This window comes from Microtus oregoni, unplaced genomic scaffold (genome assembly GCF_018167655.1).
Source record: "Microtus oregoni isolate MIOR12 unplaced genomic scaffold, Mior012 000024F_ref0000369, whole genome shotgun sequence".
NCBI classification, from domain to species: domain Eukaryota; kingdom Metazoa; phylum Chordata; class Mammalia; order Rodentia; family Cricetidae; genus Microtus; species Microtus oregoni.
In genome coordinates this window covers 30,040,486-30,063,810 of record NW_024543083.1, presented here as the reverse complement: position 1 = coordinate 30,063,810, position 23,325 = coordinate 30,040,486, and positions in this window count along the sequence as shown.

The window sequence follows — 23,325 nt, the reverse complement described above, 5'->3', positions numbered from 1 at the left end:
TTTTAAACCCCTTTTGTATTTTTTTAAGTGCAGCCTGCCTACTAATTCCACTGCTTGAAATTAGTGCAGTGGAAGAAACCTGGTTTATTAAGACCTAATTAGAGTGGAATAAATAGAGAGTGTGGTTCACTTTTGTTTCTTTGCACTGTTGCTTACCAAGTGCCTTCTCAACGCCTGTCCACAGACAAGAGTCATTGACTTGTAGTACCTGCCACCATTAATTTTTTTTTTTTTTATGAGTCTGAGAGTTTGCTCTCTCGCCTTTCTGGGGGTACATGATGGCCTGACATTAGTGGCATCTTACGGCTTTACAAGGGTTAAATTTTCTTTCATTTCAAAATATGGCAAGAGTTAAGTTGCTTCCTAGCAATAAAAAAGTTCATTTTTGGCAGAAATTACTGGCAAGCACCGTTAGCCATTTCTTCAACCTATCATATTATTGTCTGGCTAGATATTTGCCACAGATAAATTAAAAAATCAACGAAGCATGAGAAACCTATTTGTAAAAGTGTTCAGTGATTCCCTCACTATATTACTGTCTCCAGCTTCTATGCCAAATGTCAAAATGATATATCCCATTGTGAGTTTTATGGGTTGTTAAATATCAGCAACAGAGAATCCAACAAGTCCAGTCTTCTCTGTTTGGAATTCCTGCTACCTATAATACTAACTCCTTGATTTTGTTTGTTTGCTTGCTCACTTGTTTGTTTGTTCGAAATTACTCTTTGGCTGAGAACTTATCTTCATTCAACAACAATGATGCAAAAATCTACAGAGGTACATTGTCAATCAGTGTTAAGGCTGTCTGAGGGCTTGCTGAATTTGAGAAAGAATGTAAGCTAAGAGTAAATAGGGAGGAGAAAACCCTCAATGAGCAAGTGAGTTCGTGAGTGAATGTGTGCTGTTGACATGGGCAAAACCTCAGACCTATGGGGAAATGACTAAGCCTCTCCTTGCCCCAGGTGAAGTTCAGAACGGAAGTTAAAGTCTTTTTTCTGGTTCATGAGTGGATGTTGACGATGCACACAGATAATATCAACCATGGTTTCCATTCCCCTCAGAATTACAGCCTAAAGACTGCTCATTTACAGGGACTATTCCTACTGATTAGTTAAATCTGTACCTGATGCAACTATATCCATAAAGCCTGCCTCCTTGATTATCTGTATGAAGTAGCCTCATACTCTTTTTCAGCTGTATGCAATAACCCTATATAATAAACACACTAAACTGGAAATTTGCTGGTTCTCCATCAGGCAGTCCAAGTTCACCTTATGATCCTAGCTTTTCTGTATGTCTGTCTTTATTTCTTCTCCACCTCAAGTCAGGTCAAAGTCCCTGGATGCCAAGCAAAGACCCACAAGAGAGTGGGGAAAAAAAATGCTTGGTCATAAAGTATATATTGAAAGGGTAAGCTTATCCAGACTGCTGAACTGTAAAGACGGAATTTAATATAGGAAGAATATTGGAGACTTAGTCAATCACAAATTTCTTATATACACAGAACCAGGAAAAAGAATGATTCCGCCTCAAAATCATTATATGAAAGTATAGAAGGGAAAATTAAAACTACTAAAACACAACCCTTTTTGTTTATTTCAACAAAATTTCGTGAGTTTCTTAAATTTTGGTATTGTCTTCTTTTAAATACTTTAACTAACTAAATCATTCCTCCATCAAAAAATAAATTTGAATAAATTGTTTCAAGGGCCTCATAGAAAAAAGAGTAAGAGAAAGAATAAGTTCGATTTTAAAATGTGATATTATTCATAAGATGGAAGAAGTTCTTTTGTGATTGACTTGATATAAAGATAAAGCCCCAAGTTTAATGATTTCTTTATATGTGTATGAAATACATGTGAATATTAAACAGTAATGCCATTGAAATAGTTTCCAAAGTATAGCATATGTGGGGTGTTTTTGTCATAAGATTACTATGTTGATTTAAAGACTTGGGTAATTGTGCAGGAGCTGTAAGTATTCACAAGTGCATAGTCCTAGATTAGGAGCTACAAGCAATCAAGGGATGCCAGGAGAAGGGGACTCAGATACCTTCAGTATTGCGGCCCTAGTAGTCAGCCTCCACCTGTGTACATACAGCTACATTACTTGGGTTGAGTTTCATAGGACAAAATGAAGAGGGGAAGAAAGAGGGGAGATAGAACAGGAAGAGCAGAAGGAGAAGGAAGAGGAGGAGTATTTGGAGGGTGACCCGAGAATATTTAGAGACAGAAAATGTGGGACAGATGTGCTTAAAGTGAATTCATCTGCAAAATTCGTCAAAAACAAATAAAAAAATTAAAATAAGCAAAAAAGTTTATGGTGTTGACTCACTACACCTATACCTGTTCTGGCAATTAAATTCCAAGGAAAGTCTAAGGAAAGCAAAGCCCTACACAGACTATGAAAGACAAGTATGGAGGCCTCCTATAACCTGAACAAAATGAGTAGTTTCTGGAAGAGCATCACAATTTGGAGAGGCAAATTTACAAAACTAGTTTTCCATCCCTTGCTCACTTTTACCTGAAGGGTGGCAGATAGTCATGAAATAGAAAGATATGATAGCTGACATCTAACTCCAACCCTAAGAAATCTCATTTCTTCTGGCAGGAGAAAAAGGAGTGAATATCTCCAAGCAGACAAAATCTCAGCCTCAATAATTGTGTACTTAAACTACTGAAATTTCAGGATCACCAATGAATTTTCTTCATGTAATACAAATAAGTATAGCAAAGATCTTGGGTATGAATGAACACCTCAGAAACCATGTATCATGGGGAGATACAATTTGCAGGCAGAGCAAAACACTTATTTAAAATAGTCATCATCAAAAGCTATCAACATTCTCCATTTAGATAAGTTAAACAAATAAAGTCCCTTCAACATGACTTTCAAAATGTCTAGATAATAATCTAAGTCACTTTATATATAACTCCCAAAGTATGCCTATACTCAAAAAAGCCTATTAGTTGGGGTCAGCCTAAAAATGACCTGGAAAATGAAGTTATTGAACAAATATCCAAAAGTAAAAGTGATAGCTCTCTTCTACCCAGGGAATGTAAGTGCATTCACGTTGAGGAGGCTGGCCTATAGAAATGATTAAAGCTCGAACATTTTTCAACAAAACCAGATAACTTTAGAGCTAAAAAGGTGTGTCATATTAAAATTTAAAATTAACCATATGGACTCAATAATGAAATAGGAGAATATAACAAAAAATCGTCAGTGAATTTAATTATAAGCATAAAATTTCCAGTGTAACAAACTTGGAGAAATGAAGTCTAAAATCCACTGAATAAAGCTTTAAGATATGAGTAGGACAACATTATAAAATTATACAGTGTATCATTGAAATCTTAAAATGTAGAAAAAAGATGTTAGGGCAGAGAAAATATTTGAAGAAATAATAGTAAAATCTTGAAAAATAATTTAAAAAATCAATTAATCATTGAAGACAGTCAGCAAACACCCAGTAAGAAATATTCAAAGAAAACCATATATAAGCTTAACTATAGCATAAACACAGAAAAATAAAGATACAAGAAGTCATTTTTCCAAATAGAGACAAAGGACCTGTTAATGTAGATCATGAACTTCCCCATCAATCACCCAGAATCAGTGGATATTTATAAATTAAGAACTTAAAAAAGTGGCAGATAAAAATTTTATAACAACAACAACAAAAAAAAAACACTCTTCAGGAATAAAAATGAAATGAAACATTCTCAGAATAACTAAAAGAGTTGGTGCCAGACCGACTGCTTTACCAAAAAATGCTAAAGCAAAAATCTTCAAGTAGAAGAAAAATAATATGAGAATGTATCAAAGGCAATAGGCATTTGGAAGGCCACAAGAGAACATAGATTCATCACTCATAGGAAAACTCTCATCAGATTTGGTGGAATTTGTAACAGAAACCTGAAAAGTCAGGAGGGAATTAAATGATATATTCAGAATCCTGTCAACCAAGAATACTTTATCATCTTTCAATAATAAAAGAAAAAGACATCCCTAGACAAACAAAAACTGAAGACGTTCATCACGAAATTTGCCTTACAAGATGTGCTGAAGGGATTCCTTTAAATTGAAATGAAAAGATACTAAACCACAACATGACAGCATATGAAAACGCAAATCTCAGTGGTAAAACAAAACACATATACAGCACAGGATATTACCATCAAAGCTTAAAGACACTAATAGAAAGATCACAACCACAGGAATATTTAATGGAAATTTGACATAGAAAAAAATAATATTGTTCAAAAATCATAAAAAGGCAGGAGGAAATGTAGTATTCTTATAAGTGGTTTATATTGATAAAGACTTAAAAGTATACCACTGCCTGTGGTCCCTCAGTCTGCCCCAACTGTCAACCACATTCAGAGGGACTACTTTGATCCCATTCTCATTCACTCCCAGTACAGTTGGAGTTGATGAGCTGCCATTAGCTCAGGCCCATTGTCTCAGTGGGTGGATGGTCTTGACCTCCTTGCTCATATTCTCCCTTCTTCCACTCTTCATCTGAACCTTGGGAGCTCAGTCCAGTGCTCTGATGTGGGTCTCTGCCTCTGTTTCCATCTGTTGTTGGACAAAGGTTCTATGGTGATATTTAAGATAATCATCAGTCTGACTACAGGGCAAGGCTAGTTCTGGCATTCTCTCCTCTATTGCTTAGGGTCTTAGCTGGAATCATCCTTATGGAGTCCTGGGAATTTTTCTAGAGCTAGGTTTCTTGCTAACCCCATAATGGTTCCCTCAATCAAGATATCTCTTTCACTGCTCTCATATCTGTCCTTTCTCCATCTTGACTATCCCATTCAGTCAAGTTCTCCTCAACCCTCCCCTTTTCCCCTTCCTTCTACTCCCCACCCCCATGCTCCCAATTTTGTCAGTTGATCTTATCTGTTTCCAATTTCCAGGTGGGAAGTAAATATCTTAATTAAGGGAGCCATTTTAGGGTTGGCAAGAGACATGACTCTAGAGGGGTTCCCAGGTCTAAGATGTCCCCAGCTTGTTCCTTGGGCAGCAGTGGAGAGGGTGCCTGAACTGGCCTTGTCCCATAGTCACACTGATAAATATCTTGCATAGAACATTCATCTGGTGATGGATAGAGATAGAGACAGAGACCCACATTGGAGCACTGGACTGAGCTCCCAAAGTCCAAATGAGGAGCAGAAGGAGGGAGAACATGAGCAAGAAAGTCAGGACCGCGAGGGGTGCGTCCACCATCTCAGTGGGACTGATCTAATGGGAGCTCACCAAGGCCAGCTGGACTGGGACTGATGGAGCATGTGATCAAATGGGACTCTCTGAATGTGGCTGTAAATGAGGGCTGACTGAGAAGTCAAGGACAATGGCACTGTGATTTGATTCTACTGCATGGACTGGCTTTGTGGGAGCCTGGTTTGTTTGGATGTTCACCTTCCTAGACCTGGATGGAGGGGGGAAGACTTTGGACTTCCCATGGGGCAGGGAACCCTGACTGCTCTTAGGAGGAGGGGGAGGAGGGGGGGAGTGGGACGAAAATGTGAGGTGGGGAGGAGATGGAAATTTTTAATTAATAAATAAATTAAAATGGCACAAAAAGACATGGTAAAGGTAGAATAACTAGTCCTTTAGTAAGATGCTGTACTTACCTCCACAGAATTCTGGCCTTTCATGCAGAAGGTTGCCTAGCCACAGTCATGCAGTTGGTAAGTTGGCTAGGTTTTCTGAACATTTCTTCTTTCTTCTTCCTATCTAAGCCTACATGCTTTCTTTAACACCTTAGGCTTTTCCTCCCTACATTGTGGACTTACCTACTCCTCTAATCATTCCCTGCCTGCCACATGACTGTTATCTGCTATGTTAGTTAAAATGACATGTACCTTTTTTTCCTTTTAAGTTCTCTTTCTCTAGATAGCTGATAAAGTTTTTGGTTTGCTTGCCCTGGGGTGTTATTAAATTATCTATTGCTATTAAATAGTCCTTGAGATTCTATTTGAATCCACTCATTTATTTAAGAAAAAATTATATATGTGCATAAATAGTTCATCTAAAATGCAAGAATAGTTCATCTAAATAGAGGCCATGAATATACAAAAAAGTGTGATATGGGAGAATTTGAAAAGATGAAGAAAAAGAGAGAAATGATGTAATTATATCACAATCTTAAAAAGTAAAATAAATGATATGGAAATACATAAATAACATTGCAAATAAGAAAAATCACATTACTCTTAATTTCATTGTCAGCTTATTTTGTCATGTGTTTTTTATTTGCAAACATTCTCAAGCTCCTTTATTAATGAGAGTAAGAACACAAAGAGGAAACCACAATTCTCCCCCCCCCCCCCATATCATGAGTTCTTGGAACAAGAAAGAAGACCAGGAGAATGGATGAAGGAGATCTTGGGAGCAGAGAATAAGTGAATAATCTTACATCAAAGAGAAATTAGCATAACTGGGAAAAGAAGTGGAACAAAGGGGGGCAGGGCATTGGGACAGGAACTAGATGGGAAGATGAAGAAAAGCAAAGTATTGCGACTAAAGATATGGTTCAGCAGTTAAGAACACTACCTGTTCTTCCAGAAGACCCAAGTTCAGCTCACAACTGTCTGTAACTTCAGTTCCAGAGAACCCAACACCCTCACACAGACATGCATGCAGGCAGAACACCAATGGATATAAAGTAAAAGTAAATAATTCATTAAGAAAAAGAACTAATTATTATGAAAATATCATTACAAGCCCATTGCTTTTTACAGGAATTTCCAAAAAATAAAAATGTGAAATGGTAACATTTACATTTTTTACAGAGTAGGAGATATCAGTACCTACTTATAGTTGTAAACTATAAACAACTATCAGAAGAGAACATAAAAATCAATAAAGTAACTGGCCCTAACTTAACAAAGAAAACACTCTATGTATAAACAGTGGAATATAAACTTTTCTATATATACATGGAAGAGATACCAAAGTATGACACTTACTAGACATAAAACAAGTCTCAACAGATTTAATGAGGTTTAAATCATGGAAAGTTCTTCTCAGAACACATTGGAAAGAAATTAGAAATCAACAGATAATGAACATGGAAATCCACAACTATGCATAAATTAATCAACACAGCCCTCACAAACAAATAATTTGCCAAAGAATACATTACAAAAGAATTCTAAAACTATCCAAAATGAAAACAAATACATACCAAAACAAATATACTACATTTAAAATAGTATTAATAGTAGAATTTACCATGGTGAATTAAAACATCTCTAATCAACACTATGATGTGTGGATTTTGCGTTAGTGTGTGTATGTGAAAAAAAGAAACAGAATGAGAGAGAGAGTTCACATGCTACAGTGGGTGGGTGTAGGTCAGAGGATATCTTGAGGAAGTCCATATTCGCCTTTCAACATGTGGGTCCTAGCAATGGAATCTGATTGCCAGGTTGGGCTGTGGTCACTGCTGGTGATCACTCACACTGGCCCCAACGACCTAATTTTAGGATTTATAGGACCTATAACAAGAAGAAAATGATAAATCCAATTTACTTGAAGGAAGTTATAACCAAGGTTATAGCAATAAAATAAAATACAGACTAGAAAAATCAATAGAAAAAGATATCAGTGTAATGCAGAGTTACTTTTTTAAAGATTGATTAAGTTCATGAAACCATGTTTAGACTGAGAAGACACAAGTAAAATAAAAGTTGTAAAATAAATTAATTTCTAGAAACAAGTAATCTACAAAATTGAGTCATAAAATATCACTCTAAATATATATATATATATATATATATATATATATATATAGAGAGAGAGAGAGAGAGAGAGAGAGAGAGAGAGAGAGAAAATAGCAACAAAACTTAGAGTACATCCTAAGATCAGATGGTTTTGCTGGTGAACTCTATCAATAACTAAAAAAGAACACTAATTCATTCAATAAACTGAAAAGCAGAAAAACTTGTAAACTTACTTTTTGAGGCAAGCATTAGTGTATAACAACGGTAGGTAAAGATATAAGAAGAAACATGCAGAATATTTATGCAAAACTCTACACAAAATGGTAAATTTTAGAGGACATTAAAAGGATCTTCTGGTAGGTTGACCATACAGCAGTGTAGACCTCAACTCTTTTTTAATTTTTTTATTGAGCTATATGTTTTTCTCTGCTCCCTTCCTCTTCTATGCTCTCAGACTATCCCCTTGCTCCCAATTTAATCAGGAGATCTTGTCTTCCTCTACTTCTCATGTAGATTAGATTTATATATGCCTCTTTTAGGGTCCTTATTGCTCATGTTCTCTGGGATTATGAATTGAGGGCTTATTTTCTTTGCTTTATGGTAGACCTGAATTCTAATACTATTTTCTGGATGAGACAAAATGTACTCCCTGGGAAAATAGAAGACAGAAGAGGAGGAGACTGAATGAGAAGAAGGCAGAGGAGAAGGAGGAAATGAGAAAAGGGAAGAAGGGAAGAAAATAGAGTAGGAGGAAAGAAGGAAGAGAAGAAAGAAAAATGAGGGAAGGAGGAGAAAGAGAAGGAGAAGAGGAGGATTAGGAGGAGAAAGAAGACAAAGTTCAATAAGAAGGAAAGGGATTACTGAGTGGGTGTGAGAGGATGATAAAAGAAGTTGAGGAAGGTGAATGTAATACGTTGAAAAATATTTTCAAAGACTTAATAAAAATTTCATTTAAAAAGTAATAATATAGGGCTGTGTAAACAGAAGTTTCTGTCCTGCCAAGTATCATGGATATTTGTCCCAAAGAAATACACAGAGACTTATATTAATTATAAATTGTTTGACCTATTAGCTCAGGCTTATTATTAACCACTGCTTACAACTTAAACTAACCCATTGTAATTATGTATATGGTACTTTTCTCACTGCAGCATTTTCCTCATGCTTCATCTGCTTCTGTCTTGTGACTGCTGTTCTCCCTTCTCTTTTTCCAGAATTCTCCTCCTCTGGATGCCGCACCTACATTTCTTGTTTGGCTACTGGCCAATCAGTGTTTTATTAAACCAATTGGAGTAACTAATCATTACAGTGTACAAGAGCATTATCCTACAGCAGGACTGGAGAGATGATGAAGATTAAGAGCATCTGCTGCTCTTTCAGATGACTAAGGTTCAATTCATGTGGATATGAAGGCTAACAAAACCATATAATTCTAGTTTCAGGGAATATGACACCCTTTTCTGGCCTCTGTAGGTGTCAGGCTTCTGTGATCACCAGATACATGTTGGTGTGCAAACACATGCAGGAAAAACATTAATGCACATAGAATAATAAAAGTTAAAAATAAATTATAAATGCAAAATAGTACCACTATGCATTAAAAGATGATTGTACACTGTGAAGCAAATCTGTGCCTAGAATGCAAAGATATTTAGATGAGACTTGATGAAAGTCTTACAGCAATTAACAAATGTGTTATAAATGTTTCACAGTCCTTTCAATTGATTCACAGATTTAAGGTACTTTATAAAATTCAACCACCATTAGAGATGTTTTCAAAAGAACTTCATAAACTATGCAGAAAGGGGAAATATTTTGGTCCAATAAAGACGACTAATAAAACTCTAAAATTGGGTGTGGTTGAGCATACCTGAAATTCTAGCACACAGAGCCTGGAGACAGATGACTCAGGAGTTCAAGGCCATCTTCATCTCATATAAAGCCTGAACTATATTAGACCAATTCTCAAAGCAGGGGGATAGGAAGCCTCACATCCAAGACCAGAGTCAACTTCAAAACATTGAAATTTTTCCTGTAAGAAAAGAAGAAGGCAAAGATGGTAACTATTCATTACTGTCATTCAAACAAGTACAGAATGTGCTAGTCAGAATAAGTTGATGAAAGAGGTGAGGGGGTATCTGAATTTAAGAATAAAAACCAGAAGTAAAATTATCTTTGTTTGCAAAAGACAACCTAATATGTGCAAAACTTTAAAATTTATACACAAAAATGATTAAAGTCATAAGCAACACAGTAAAGATACACATATAGTCAACACACAAAACCCAGTTTTGTTTTTGTACACAATAATAAGAAATTTGAGAAAAGCTAAATCAACAAACACATTTCTATATCATTGCAAAAATACGTAAGTGTATAATCTAATTAATAAAGTAGAAGATTTGTGTGGTTGGCCCTGGATCATTGGGCTACCTGCGGCCCTGTTTAGTTGCTGAGGAATCCCATCAGGACGGGTGAGTGTGTGCTATCCAGGGGCGGACTGTCCCGGAAGAGAGCACAAACCCCCCTCCCCCAGCTCCTTCTGCAGGGCTGTCTTTCTTTTGCACGACCCAGCCCCCCCAGCACCCCTCCCCAACCTTGTCCTGCTGTATGCTAGGACCAGTGCTCAAGAACAGTTTCAAGCTCCTAATCTAAGGTGACCCACCCAGAGTGGTGAGTGCCTGCCTACCGGGCAGGCCTCAGGGTCCCCTTTAAGGGAGCCAGACACCTTCAGCTCTGGTGCCAGGCTTCCTGCGCGTTCCTGGATACCATCCCCCCCTTGCTCCACTCATCCTGTTGGCCCTGGATCATTGGGCTACCGGTGGCCCTGTTTAGTTGCTGAGGAATCCCATTGGGACGGGAACGGTTCCTGCTTCTACACTGAAGAGATATACCCAGAGAGTCAATCACAGCAAAGACTGGACCAAGAGACCAGGCCTCTCCTGGCTCCATTTGAAGGAAGAGATGGGAAGGCGCCAATACAAGAATTCCTCCAACAACCTGAAAGGCAACATGACACCAACAGAAACCAGGGATCCCGAAATAAGAAGAATTGTACACCCTACTCCTGAAGAAATAGAAGAAATCGACTCAAAAGTGAACTATATGAAAATAATAGAGGACCTTAAACAGGAGGTGAAAAACTGCCATAAACAATTAGAGATTACAAACAAAAAGGTAGAGGAAATGAATAAATCGCTCAAAGACACGCAAGAAAACCAAGAGAAACAAGAAAAAGCAATCAAACATGTTAGGGAAGCGGTTCAAGACATGAAGAATGAAATGGAAGCAATGAAGAAAGCACAAACCGAGGGAAGAATGGAGATGGAAAATCTGGGTAAATGAACAGGAATGACAGAAACAAGTACTAACAACAGATTACAAGAGATAGAAGAGAGAATATCAGACACTGAAGATACCATAGAGAAAATAAACACACTGATCAAAGAAAACAGCAAAACCAACAAATTCTCATCACAAAACATTCAGGAAATTTGGGACACAGTAAAAAGACCAAACCTAAGAATAATTGGAGTAGAAGAAGGAGAAGAAGTGCAGCTCAACGGTACAGAAAATATACTTAATAAAATTATAGAAGAAAACTTTCCCAACCTGAAGAAAGAGGTACCTATGAAGGTTCAAGAAGCATACAGAACACCAAATAGGCTGGATAAAAAAAAAAACATCCCCTCGCCATATAATAATCAAAACACAAAATATACAGAATAAAGAAAGAATATTAAGAGCTGCAAAGGAAAAAGGCCAAGTTACTTATAAAGGTAAACCTATCAGACTTACACCTGACTTCTCTATGGAAACCATGAAAGCCAGAAGGTCCTGGATAGATGTACTGCAAAAACTAAGAGATCATGGATGCAAGCCCAGACTACTATATCCAGCCAAGCTTTCGTTCACTATAAATGGAGAAAACAAAATTTTCCAGGATAAAAACAAATTTAAACAATACGTAGCCACAAATCCAGCCTTACAGAAAATTATAGAAGGAAAATCACTAACCAAGGAGTCCAACAATGCCCACATTAATTAAGTCATCTAGAGACCTTTCACCAGCGCAACTCAAAGAAGGGAAACACACAAACCCTACTACTAAAAAAGTGACCGGAGTTAACAACCACTGGTCATTAATATCACTTAATGTCAATGGGCTCAACTCACCTATAAAAAGGCACAGGCTAAGGGATTGGATACAAAAACAGGATCCAATATTCTGCTGTCTACAAGAAACACACCTCAACCACAAAGACAGGCACCTACTCAGAGTAAAGGGCTGGGAAAAGGCTTATCAAGCAAATGGACCTAAGAAACAAGCAGGTGTGGCCATACTAATTTCTAACAAAGTTGACTTCAAACTTAAATCAATCAGAAGAGATGGAGAGGGACATTTTATACTCATAACAGGAACAATTCATCAGGATGAAGTCTCAATCCTGAATATCTACGCCCCTAATATAAAAGCGCCCATGTACGTAAAAGAAACATTACTAAAACTCAAAGCAGCCATCAAACCACACACACTAATAGTAGGAGACTTCAACACTCCTCTCTCACCAATGGACAGGTCAATCAAACAGAAACCTAACAGAGAAATTAGAGAATTAATGGAGGTAATGAAGCAAATGGACTTAACAGACATCTATAGATTATTCCACCCGAAAAGGAAAGAATATACCTTCTTCTCTGCAGCTCATGGAACCTTCTCGAAAATTGACCACATACTCGGTAGCAAAGCTAACTTACACAGTTACAAAAAAATATTAGTAACCACCTGCATCTTATCAGATCACCATGGATTAAAGTTAGAATTCAACAACAATGCTACCCCCAGAAAGCCTACAAACTCATGGAAACTGAACAGTCAACTACTGAAACATACCTGGATTAAGGAAGAAATAAAGAAAGAAATTAAAGTCTTCCTTGAATTCAATGAAAATAAAGAAATAACATACTCGAACTTATGGGACACTATGAAAGCAGTCCTAAGAGGAAAGTTCATAGCACTAAGTGCCCACTTAAAGAAAACAGAGAAAGCTCATATTGAAGATTTAACAGCCCACCTGAAAGCTCTAGAAAAAAAAGAAGCAGACTCACCTAGGAGGAGTAGAAGACTGGAAATAATCAAACTGAGGGCTGAAATCAACAAAATAGAAACACAGAAAACAATCCAAAGAATCAATGAAACAAAAAGCTGGTTCCTGGAGAAAATCAACAAGATTGATAAACCCCTATCCAAACTAATCAAACGGCAGAGAGAGAATACGCAAATTAATAAGATCAGAAATGAAAAGGGGGACATAACCACAGACACAGAGGAAATTCAGAGAATCATCAGATCTTATTACAAAAGACTGTATAACACGAAACTGGAAAATGTAAAAGAAATGGACACTTTTTTAGATAAATACCATATACCAAAGTTACACCAGGACCAGGTGAACAATCTAAACAGACCTGTTGGTCGCAAAGAATTAGAAGCTGTTATCAAAAACCTCCCTACCAAAAAAAGCCCAGGACCAGATGGTTTCAATGCAGAATTCTACCAGAACTTCCAAGAAGAGCTAATACCTATACTCCTTAATGTATTCCACAATATAGAAACAGAAGGGTCATTACCTAATTCCTTTTATGAAGCTACAGTTACTCTGATACCAAAACCACACAAAGACTCAACCAGGAAAGAGAATTACAGGCCAATCTCACTCATGAACATCGACGCAAAAATCCTCAACAAAATACTGGCAAACCGAATCCAAGAACACATCAGAAATATTATCTATTATGATCAAGTAGGCTTCATTCCTGAGATGCAGGGCTGGTTCAACATACGAAAATCTATCAATGTAATCCAGCATATAAATAAACTGAAAGAAAATAACCATATGATCATCTCATTAGATGCTGAAAAAGCATTCGACAAAATTCAACATCCATTTATGTTAAAAGTCTTGGAGAGATTAGGGATACAAGGGTCCTACCTAAATATAATAAAAGCTATATACAGCAAGCCGACAGCTAACATCAAATTAAACAGAGAGAAACTCAAAGCCATCCCGCTTAACTCAGGAACATGACAAGGATGTCCACTCTCGCCATACCTCTTCAATATAGTACTTGAAGTTCTAGCAATAGCAATAAGACAACATAATGGGATCAAGGGGATTCGAATTGTAAAGGAAGAAGTTAAACTTTCGTTATTCGCAGATGATATGATAGTGTACTTAAGTGACCCCCAAAACTCCACCAAAGAACTTCTACAGCTGATAAACAGCTTTAGTAATGTGGCAGGATACAAGATCAACTCCAAAAAATCAGTCGCCCTCTTATACACAAAGGATAGGGAAGCAGAGAGGGAAATCAGAGAAGCTTCACCATTCACGATAGCCACAAACAGCATAAAATATCTTGGGGTAAATCTAACCAAGGAAGTGAAAGATCTATTTGACAAGAACTTTAAGGCATTGAAGAAAGAAATTGAAGAGGATACCAAAAAAATGGATGGATCTACCTTGCTCTTGGATTGGGAGGATCAACATAATAAAAATGGCAATTCTACCTAAGGCAATTTATAGATTCAATGCAATCCCCATCAAGATCCCATCAAAATTCTTCACAGATCTGGAGAGGACAATAATCAACTTTATATGGAAAAACAAAAAACCCAGGATAGCCAAAACAATCCTATACAATAAAGAATCTTCGGGAGGCATTACCATCCCTGACTTCAAACTCTATTACAGAGCTACAGTAATGAAAACAGTGTGGTAGTGGCATAAAAACAGAGAAGTCGACCAATGGAAACGTATAGAAGACCCGGATTTTAACCCACAAACCTATGAACACCTCATTTTTGATAAAGGAGCTAAAAGTATACAATGGAAGAAAGAAAGCATCTTCAACAAATGGTGCTGGCACAACTGGATGTCAACCTGTAGAAGAATGAAAATAGACCCACATCTTTCACCGTGCACAAAACTCAAGTCCAAATGGATTAAAGACCTCAATATCAGCCCGAACACACTGAACCTGATAGAAGAGAAAGTGGGAAATACCCTACAACAGATGGGCACAGGAGATCGCTTCCTATGTATAACCCCAGAAGCACAGACATTAAGGGCAACATTGAATAAATGGGACCTACTAAAACTGAGAAGCTTCTGCAAAGCAAAGGACACTGTCACTAAGACACAAAGGCAACCTACTGACTGGGAGAAGATCTTCACCAACCCCGCAACAGGCAAAGGTCTGATCTCCAAAATATATAGAGAACTCAAGAAACTAGACTTTAAAATGCTAATTAACCCAATTAAAAAATGGGGCACTGATCTGAACAGAGAATTCTCAACAGAAGAAGTTCAAATGGCCAAAAGACACTTAAGGTCATGCTCAACTTCCTTAGCAATCAGGGAAATGCAAATCAAAACAACTTTGAGATATCATCTTACACCTGTCAGAATGGCTAAAGTCAAAAACACCAACGATAACCTTTGCTAGAGAGGCTGTGGAGGAAGGGGTACTCTCATCCATTGCTGGTGGGAATGCAATCTTGTGCAACCACTATGGAAGTCAGTGTTTCGGTTTCTCAGGAAATTCGGGATCAACCTACCCCTGGACCCAGCAATACCACTCTTGGGAATATACCCAAGAGATGCCCTATCAAATGACAAAAGCATTTGTTCAACTATGTTCATAGCAGTATTATTTGTAATAGCCAGAACCTGGAAACAACCTAGATGCCCTTCAATGGAAGAATGGATGAAGAAAGTATGGAATATCTACACATTAGAGTACTACGCTGCGGTAAAAAACGACTTCTCGAATTTTGCTTGCAAATGGATGGAAATAGAAAACACTATCCTGAGTGAGGTATCCCAGACACAAAAAGATGAACATGGGATGTACTCACTCATAATTGGTTTCTAGCCATAAATAAGGGTCACGGAGTCTACAATAGGTGAATCTAAAGAAGCTAAGTAAGAAGGGGAACCCAAGGAAAAACATATAGTTATCCTCTTGGATAAGGGAAGTAGACAAAATTGCCAGGGAGAAAATTGGGATCTTGGGGGTGGGGTGGGATGGGGGTAAGGGGAGATGGGGAGAGAAAAGTTATAAGGGAAGGAGGTTGGGCCTTGGGAAAACAGGAGGATTGGGATAAAGGAAGGTTGGACAGGGGAGCATGGAACCACAATTCTTAGTTAAGGGAGCCACTTTAGGGTTGGCAAGAGACCTGACCCTAGAGGGGCTCCCAGGTGCCCAAGCTGAGGTCCCCAGTTAGTTCCTTGGGCAGTTGAGGATAGGGAACATGAAATGACCCTATCCTAGAGCAATACTGACGAATACCTTGCATATCATCATAGAACCTTCATCTGGTGATGGATGGAGATAGAGACAGAGACCCACACAGGAGCACTGGATTGAGCTCCCAAGGTCCCAATGAGGAGCAGAAGGAGGGAGAACATGAGCAAAGAAGTCGGGACCACGAGGGATGCACCCACCCACTGAGACAGTGGAGCTGATCTATTGAGAGCTCACCAAGACCAGCTGGACTGTGACTGAAAAAGCATGGGATAAAACTGGACTCTCTGAACATGGCGAACAATGAGGGCTGATGAGACGCAAATGACAATGGCACGGGGGTTTGATCCGACGTAATGTGATGGCTTTGTGGGAGCCTAGCCAGTTTGGATGTTCACCTTCCTAGATATGGACGGAGGTGGGAGGTCCTAGGTCTTACCACAGGGCAGAAAACCCTGACTGCTCTTTGGACTGGAGAGGGAGGAGGAAAGGAGTGGGGGGAGGGGGAGAAGGGTGGGAGGAGGGGGTGTAGGGTGGGAGGAGGGGGAGGGAAATGGGAGGCTGGGAGGAGGTGGAAACTTTTTTTTCTCCTTTTCTCAATAAAAAAGAAAAAAAAAGATTTGTGTACTGAAAACCACACAATCTTATCACTGAAAACTATGCAATCTTATCAAGACTAATGAACAAAGATGCAACATGAAGGACGTGAAGTCCAGCGCTCATAAACTGGGAGAGTTTATAAAGCAAAAATGTTAATCAACAAAAAGCAACTACAGAAGTTTTACGATCCTTATCAAAATCTCAATGGTATTTTTGTCAAAATCCCAAAAATCTGTATAAAGAACCTTGAAATATATATGGACTCTCAAGAGTTCCCAGTCAAAACAATCTTGAAAACCAAACTCAAGGCTGGAAATGCCATACTTCCTAAGCATGAAACATACTACAGAATAACAGTGAATAAGACTGTGTGAGAGTGGAAAATGACAGATATTTATTCCAATAAAGAAAAAGAGGTTTGAAAAGTGAAATTTTATCATATATGACCAGAAGGCTTTTGTGAAGGGTAACCCAGAGGACTGGGATTTAAAAAATAAATAAAGCTGAGGAAACTGTATATTTATAGGTAAAGGAATTATTTAGAGATCTTAAATCTTAAACAGAAATTGAGCCAAAATGGACCAAAACCTTAAAGGTGAGCTATAGACTTCTAGAAGACAGTATAAAGGGAAATCTTTAAGAAATCATATTTAACAATCATGGAACACCAAACACACAGACAACACAAACAAAGCTAAATGAAGAAAACTGTATAAAATGTTAATGTATTTATACATGAGAAACCAATCAACAGTGTGAAAATACAACAGAATGTGGGAAATTTCTCCATTATTTATTTGATGAGTGATTAGTATCAAGAACATATTAGAACTTATACAATAACAATGAAGAGTATGTGACACCAATAATCATAGCAGGAATGCCAATGAAAACCTCAGTGAGATATCAATTATACCTACTTTGATGTGCACTATAAAAAATAAAAAGTGTTGTCAAAGATCAGAGAAACTAAATTACATATGCAATATTGATGGGGTGTAAGATGTTTTAGCCATTACATCAGTGCAATACTACATTGTAACTAGCTCAGAGGTTGCTCAAAACAAAGTAAGAATATGATTAGCATATGATCCAAGGATTCTAAATCTGAGTAGATGGCCAAAAGATTTCAAATTAAGATCTGGAGAATATATTTGCTCCCTCGTGATTATAGGATTATTATTTATAATAGATTAGAAATGGGACCACCACAAACATCCATGAACAGTAAAATGAGTAAAGAAATATGGTGTAAACATCCAATGAAATATCAACATTTAGTGAGGACGAAATCTTGTTACATGTGGTAACATGGATGACCTTTATGCTAAATGAAATCAACCAGTCAGATGCAGAAAAATGGTGTATCTACCTTTTTGTGGAGTAAATAAAGTATTCAAAATTGTAAAGGCAGAAGACAAAGAAATAGTTTATAAGGCTGTGTAGAAGAACATGGAATTAGTGCCCAGTTGATTTGGAGGTTCAGTTACAAACTAAAAATTTCTAGTTTTGTATCTGAAACAGAATTGTATTAATGGTAACACTACTGAAATATATACATGGAATGATTAAGGTAATAAACCTGATGTTACATGTATTTTAACACACACACAAAAAAAAGAAAAAAGAATGAGAATGAATGACCCAAGCTCCTTTTTAAGGAAGCTAGGAAAAATTGCAAATTGACCTGAAAGGATATCAAAGAAAGTAAATATTAAGAATTAAAGAACTAAATAGAAAGCAGATGTGTATAGAGGATGTTCAAAGTTGGTCATTCATAAAAACTGATAAATTTTGTAAATTTCTAGTAAAATGAGAACAGGAAATAGGAGAAATAAAACAAGAATTAATGATGGTAAAGATAAGAAAAGGAAGTTACAATAGATTCAATAATCTTAGAAAATACAAGTACTGTCATACAAAAATCTACACACAGATGTTCATAGCAGATATATTTAGGGTTGCCCAAAATTGGAAGCAAACAGTACACTTGCTCCTTAACAACAAAAGGAATGAATAAACTGTGGTAACCAGGCAGTGGAACCACTGGAAAACAAAAATATCTCCGCCCTGGGGAAGACCTGCATCTTGAATGCATGTTACTAAGACTATGAAGCCAAATCTAAATGGTTACACAGTGTATTCTTCCAACTATGTGACATTCTGGAAATGCCAACACCAGAATACAGAAAAAGAACACTATTTGTGTGTGTGTGTGTGTGTGTGTGTGTGTGTGTGTGTGTGCTGAGAACAGAAAGGCATGAATAGGCAGAGCACACAAAAATTTTAGGGATGTGAACCTGCACTGTACAATATTCCAGGATAGATGCAGGTCTTTATCTATTTGTCAAAACCCCAAAATGGACAGCAACAAGAGCACTTAATTTAAACTCTGGAATCTGGACAATAATGGCATGCTACCAAAGGATGCTGATAACAAGGGAAACTGTGGATTTATGTGGGAATGAGCTACATATGAACTTCTTTCTGCTCAGTGCTGCTGCAAACTTAAAACTTCTGAAAAACAGAACGTATTTAGAAAGTACAAAGAGAAGAAACGAGGAAAATTTAGTGGAAATAGTCAACTTTCTTGAAAACTGAACAAAAATCGGCAATAAAATTGTTTTATTGGTTCAAGACTTATTAAAGTAATTGAAACCATAATTAAATTCCAAGCGAGGCCCAAATGGCTTCAACAACAAAAACAATTAGCACAGCCTTTACAAACAGAAAGGACAACAATGTTCCTCAGAAACTGTCCTGCAAAACAGAAGTCAGCTGATTCTCCTGACTAGTTTTAGAATCAATATTACCTTTACTAACCTAACAATTACAATAAAGAAAATTATTAGCCAGTCTCACTTATGAACATTTTTTGTTATAATAATATATGCAAATGATAACTCACTGCAAAAACATGTTTTCAAATCAAGAACAAAGACTTGGTTTTAGCACCTAAAAATTAAACAATACAATTTACTCTCTTAGTAGAATCAATGAAGTATAAAAGACTATTTAAACAGGTACAGACAAAAGCATTTTGACTGGGTAGTGGTAGAACATGCCTTTAATCCCAACACTCAGGAGACAGAGATAACAGGATCTCTTTGAATTTGAGGCCATCATGATTTACAGAGCAAGTTTTAGGTAATATTTTGCACTTTTTCCTGATAAAAATCCCTAGAAGCAAAAAGATTTCTCAAAGTCATCCTAGTAAATATATTTTTTTTCTTTTTATATTTTGAGTTTCTCTGTGTAGCACTGGCTATCCTGGAACTTGTTCTGCAGATCAAACTGGCCTTGAACTCAGAAATCCACCTGACTCTGCCTACTTAATGCTGGGATAAAAGGTGTGTATTATCACTATTCTGAAGTTACTTAATATAATTTTAATGGTAAAACTGAAATCTTTCCTCTTGAGAGAGAGATTTGTGATAAAAATGTGCAATAATATTTCTTTTATTTATTGTTACCTTGACAGACCAGTGAAATGTGATAAAGCAAAATTAAAACCAGAGATACATAGATACCATAGTAGGACATGCAAAACTCATAATCCAGAGGTCACCCGACTATATGAATAGTAAATATCAATGAATCTACAAGTTGAAAGCTAAGAGAGCCTTTAAAGTTTGCTTATTAGGAAATATATGTAAATATCAATTCTGTGTACAGATAGCAACATAATACAAAAACTAAGTATATAAACATATAACCACCATTTAAAAAAGCATATCAAAATAAATCAAACAAAACATAAGGAGAACTCTGCACAAAAAAAATTACAAAAAAAAATTCTTTATGAAGTTTTAACATATCTAAACAGAGCACAAAACCAAGTTAATGATCAAAATGATTCAATACTTGAGCCTTTTCTATTGTTCTTTAAGACCCCCATACATAAGTTTTTGCTTTGTCTTTATGTAGATGCATGCTTAATCACTCTGAAAATCAATCACTGCCAAATCATCCACTAATGCCAGTTCCTATAGGAAGATCTATACACCTACACGACAATGAGAATTGTCAAAATAAAATAGGTAAGTCATGGTTGGATGTTTGAACGAGCTGTGGGGAATCATGCTACTTTAACATATATACAATATGTATGTTATATACACATATTTTAAAAATAAAATTACCGTACTTAGGGTAATAATGGTCTTCCCTAGGCATTCATTTTAATATTTATTCCATGAGAAGCTTATTTGAAATTTAATAAGGAAGATCAAGAGCAATGAATGAATGAGTCACTGTTTTGTTATTGTTTTATTTTGAATCAGGGTCTCACTCTCTATAGCCCAAGCTAACCTAGAACTCTCTATGTACAACAGGCTTATCATAAACTCACATCTTTCTTGCCTCTGGCTTGTTAGTATAATGAATACTGGCACAAGCCACTAGACCACAAGTAGCTCTTGAAGAAGAATGCAGTTGATGGCATAAGAATATACAGTAGTAAGACCATGTGATACAAGATAGGTTTTAAAGAAATTTATTACTAGGCAGGTGAGATAGCTTGGCGGGTAGAAATACTTACACCTAAGTCTACCAATGTGAATTTGAACCCTGGATTATACATGGTAGAAAGAGAAAACTGACTCATACAAGTGTTCCTCTAGGCTTCACATACCTGCCATGCCATTCATGTGACCACACACATTCAAAAACACACAATTCACACACAATAATAACAATAGTGATGAGATGATAATAATGACATTTTAGGGTAGTGCACACCAGTACGATTTGCTGGAATAATAGCAATAATAAATGCAGTTTTTAAAATGAATTAAAATAAGTATATTACTGTATCACACTAGCATGTAGCATTTCCTTGTACCTATGCCTCTATAAATTACATTTATATGCATTGCATGGCAGTGGGGAAAGGACATTTTTCAGTCTTTCTGTTTTGTATTGCAAATATGTAGACGTGGGAACTAAAACTTCTATATAGACAGATTATTATTAGATAAACAATAAATATTTATTCGTGTTTTTCTATGGAAATTAAGATAAAATGAGAGCAATTCAGGAATTTCATATTTTTATATTGGGATAACTACTGTGTTGTCTGCTTATTTCATTTTGTTTGCCTAATCAACGTGACATTTAAAAAAAAATTATACCACCAAAAAGTATTATCACAAAGGCATTGAAGTGACAGAGTCTATTTTTTATTAAACATAGATTCTTCTCTTGTACAATACTTCCTAATTATAGTTTCCCTCCTTCCAGTCCTCACAGCTCCCCTCAACGTCCCCCCCCCATTTTCTTCAGAAATGAGCTGGCCTCCAAGAGATGACAGCCAAATAGGACAAAGCAAGAGACAATAAGACAAGGAACCTCAATAGGAGGGAAAGAGTCTCAAGAACAGGCAAAGAACCAGAGATACACCTTCTCCCAGTTAGGAGTCCCCCCAAACACTAAGCTAACAGCTGCAACACATAGAGAGAGGGCCCGGTGCAGACCCATGCTGGCTCCACGCTTGCCAGGCCAGTCTCGATGAGCTCATGTGAGTTCCTCTTAGTTGACTCAGTGAGAAATGTTCTGGAGTCTTCCACTCTCTCTGACCACTACAGTCTTTCACAGGATTCCCCTATATCTCAGGGGAGGGACCGAATGGAAACCCCTAGTCTAGACTCTCTTTGCTCAAAGTCTTGCTGTGGGTGTCTAAACACCCATCTGCTGCTGAAGGAAGCCAGTCTGAATATGGCTGGACAAGACCACACATCTACAAGTATAGCAGAATATCATTAGGAATCATTTCATTGATTTTTTTTTTCTTTTTTCTCCAGCTCTGTTTAGTTCTACACTAGGTCTGAGGACTATCCTGGCTCCTGTTTTTGACAGAGTAGGGCATGGGCTCCCTCTTGTGGCGTGGGCCTCAAGTTGAACCAAATATTGATTGGCCACTCCCACAAGTACTGTAACACCATTGTCCCAGCACCTCTCGCAGGCAAGGTTCTTTGACTAGGTTGGTGTCCATGTTTCTCTTTCCATAGTCTGTAGAGTACATTCTTAAGCTAAAGAGACTAGAAAATAGGGGTAGATGCTCGATGTAGGCACCAGCATAAGTTCAATGAGCAGTGTGGGTGTTGTCTACAGCAATGGGGCCTGCTATCAGGTTTTAAGAGAATGATCTTCTGCCCTAGCTTTAGCCTGGGTTGTTTAGAGATCTCCATGCGATGTTCTCAACCAAAAGCTGGTTAAATATAACACAATCCCACCAATGGAAGTCTTGCCTGGCTACAAAAGATGGCCAGTTCATACCCTATATCCTCCTTACCAGGGGCGCTCACTGGGGACATGTTCCAGGAAGTTTCTACTGCACTAGGGTTTCACACCAGTCCACAAATCTCCCCAATTCCATTTCTTTCTCCCTAGATTCTCTCTCTCCCTCCTTTACTCCCCACCCACTTGATCCCTCCTACTCCTGTCCTTGTGGTAAGATGTAGCCTCCCTTCAAGTATATGCCCTAGGGATATATCTGGGTCTTATAGTAGATCAATTCCAATTTTTTGAGGAACTTACATATTGATCCCATAGTGGCTACAAAAGCTTGCACGCCCACCAGCAATGAAGAACTGCCACCCTTGATCCACATCCTGATCAGCATGAGCTGTCACTTGTGCTTTTGACCTAAGTCATTCTAAAAGCAATTTCATGGAATCTCAAA